The following is a 3,546-nucleotide window of genomic DNA, read 5'->3' as shown; positions in this document are numbered from 1 at the left end:
TGTCAACCTGTATTATTTCAGTAGACATTGAAATGAGGATGCATCTTGCTGCCTTTCCAATGAAGCAAGTTTAATATAGTAATAGGTGAAAAACCATCCTTACAAAGGTGTTAATCAGAGACTTGGCTTTGTGGACACTTTTCAGAGAACAAATTTGTTAGCATAAAATTAAAGCCAGAAAATAAAGAGCTGTTTAATCACTCAATTGGATTTTTCTGCCAGCATATTTTTTTTCTCTGCAACCCACTGCTAAATTGTGCTTCCTAGCTTTTTTTATAAAATCACTGAATCAAATCTAACTCTGATAACATCAGAGAAGGCCAGGTACCCTACACAATAACAGGGGGTATGAAATTTGACTTGTCTACTTAAAGTTCACCAAAACCTGATAACAAGGTCAATTAGGTCCCTGGGTGGGATTGAACCACCAACCTTATGGTTAATAGCCGTACATACTAACTGATTGCGCCACAGAGACACTTTGCAAAAGTCTATACTGACAAAGGCTAATAAGCATTCATCTAAAACGTTTCCTAGAAAAACTTTAAAAAGTCAATAATCTGGAGAGTTTTTGTAAGATGTTTCTTCCATCAACCAACGAAGAAACACATTGGTACTTTCCCATGATGAGTGAGTGCTTCAGGATCTCTTGCACTTACATGTGCAGCAGAGTACTGCAATGGAAGCATGCTGGGCCCATAACCCAGAGGTAGGCAGATTGAAACTATCCTCTGCTATATGCATTTTTTTTTGTTAATTAAAGTAATCCAAAACTGGGATTGATATTTTGTCTCTTTTATTTTTACTTAAAGTACAATAACTTTTACCATTTTAATTAGTTTTAATAGTATATTGACAGTATTGTTTTCTTTCAAAAATCCACTTCATTTTCTTTACCCTATTATTAAAATGGTAATTGACAAAAACAAACTACATTGTCACCAGAAGAGCAATACAAAATGTACAAGTGATATATTAAAATCATCTTTCCAGCTTGAATTTCAATGATGCATTGGGTCAACAATTTTGTGAGAAACATCTTCACCCTTAAATAAAGATTTTCTTAATTCCTTACCTGTGTGCTAATTAGATATCACCTTGTTTTCACATTAAACAGACTTCCACATGAGAAAGCAGCAAGGATGCAGTGGCGTTAATGTTTCCTGGTGTCAACCTGTATTATTTCAGTAGACATTGAAATGAGGATACATCTTGCTGCCTTTCCAATGAAGCAAGTTTAATTTAGTAATAGGTGAAAAACCATCCCTACAAAGGTGTTAATCAGAGACTTGGCTTTGTGGACACTTTTCAGAGAACAAATTTGTTAGCATAAAAATAAAGCCAGAAAATGAAGAGCTGTTTAATCACGCAATTTGATTTTTTTGCCAGCATATTTCTTTTTCTCTGCAACCCACTGCTAAATTGTGCTTCCTAGATGTTTTTATAAAATCACTTAATCAAATCTAACTCTGATTACATCAGAGAAGGCCAGGTACCCTACACCATAACAGGGGGTATGAAATTTGACTTGTCTACTTAAAGATCACCAAAATCTGATAACAAGGTCAAGTACGTCCCTGGGTGGGATTGAACCACCAACCTTTTGGTTAATAGCCGTACACACTAACTGATTGCGCCACAGAGACACTTTGCAAAAGTGCATACTGACAAATGCTAATAAGCATTCATCTAAAACGTTTCCTAGAAAAACTTAAAAAAGTCAATAATCTGGAGAGTTTTTGTAAGATGTTTCTTCTATCAACCAACGAAGAAACACATTGGTACTTTCCCATGATGAGTGAGTGCTTCAGGATCTCTTGCACTTACATGTGCAGCAGAGTACAGCAATGGAAGCATGCTGGGCCCATAACCCAGAGGTAGGCAGATTGAAACTATCCTCTGCTATATGCATTTTTTTGTTTGTTAATTAAAGTAATCCAAAACTGGGATTGATATTTTGGCTCTTTTATTTTTACTTAAAGTACAATAACTTTTACCATTTTAATTTGTTTTAATAGTATATTGACAGTATTGTTTTCTTTCAAAAATCCACTTAATTTTCTTTACCCTATTATTAAAATGGTAATTGACAAAAACAAACTACATTGTCACCAGAAGAGCAATACAAAATGTACAAGTGATATATTAAAATCATCTTTCCAGCTTGAATTTCAATGATGCATTGGGGCAACGATTTTGTGAGAAACATCTTCACCGTTAAATAAAGATTTTCTTAATTCCTTACCTGTGTGCTAATTAGATATCACCTTGTTTTCACATTAAACAGACTTCCACATGAGAAAGCAGCAAGGATGCAGTGGCGTTAATGTTTCCTGGTGTCAACCTGTATTATTTCAGTAGACATTGAAATGAGGATGCATCTTGCTGCCTTTCCAATGAAGCAAGTTTAATTTAGTAATAGGTGAAAAACCATCCTTACAAAGGTGTTAATCAGAGACTTGGCTTTGTGGACACTTTTCAGAGAACAAATTTGTTAGCATAAAAATAAAGCCAGAAAATGAAGAGCTGTTTAATCACTCAATTGGATTTTTCTGCCAGCATATTTTTTTTCTCTGCAACCCACTGCTAAATTGTGCTTCCTAGCTGTTTTTATAAAATCACTGAATCAAATCTAACTCTGATTACATCAGAGAAGGCCAGGTACCCTACACCGTAACAGGGGGTTTGAAATTTTGACTTGTCTACTTAAAGATCACCAAAATCTGATAACAAGGGAAATTAGGTCCCTGGGTGGGATTGAACCACCAACCTTTCGGTTAATAGCCAAACACACTAACCGATTGCGCCACAGAGACACTTTGCAAAAAGTGCCTACTGACAAAGGCTAATAAGCATACATCTGGAACGTTTCCTAGAAAAACATTAAAAAATCAATAATCTGGAGAGTTTTTGTAAGATGTTTCTTCCATCAACTAACGAATAAACACATTGGTACTTTCCCATGATGAGTGAGTGCTTCAGGATCTCTTGCACTTACATGTGCAGCAGAGTACTGCAATGGAAGCATGCTGGACCCATAACCCAGAGGTAGGCAGATTGAAACTATCCTTTGCTATATGCATTTTTTTTGTTAATTTAAGTAATCAAAACTGGGATTGATATTTTTGCTCTTTTATTTTTACTTTAAGTACAATAACTTTTACCATTTTAATTTGTTTTAATAGTATATTGACAGTATAGTTTTCTTTCAAAAATCCACTTAATTTTCTTTACCCTGTTATTAAAATGGTAATTGACAAAAAAAACTACATTGTCACCAGAAGAGCAATACAAAATGTACAAGTGATATATTAAAATCATCTTTCCAGCTTGAATTTCAATGATGCATTGGGGCAACAATTTTGTGAGAAACATCTTCACCCTTAAATAAAGATTTTCGTAATTCCTTACCTGTGTGCTAATTAGATATCACCTTGTTTTCACATTAAACAGACTTCCACATGAGAAAGCAGCAAGGATGCAGTGGCGTTAATGTTTCCTGGTGTCAACCTGTATTATTTCAGTAGACATTGAAATGAGGATGCA

This window comes from Pseudophryne corroboree, unplaced genomic scaffold, assembly GCF_028390025.1.
Source record: "Pseudophryne corroboree isolate aPseCor3 unplaced genomic scaffold, aPseCor3.hap2 scaffold_826, whole genome shotgun sequence".
Lineage (NCBI taxonomy): Eukaryota > Metazoa > Chordata > Amphibia > Anura > Myobatrachidae > Pseudophryne > Pseudophryne corroboree.
The sequence above is the reverse complement of the archived record's forward strand: the minus strand, read 5'-3'. Positions refer to the sequence as shown.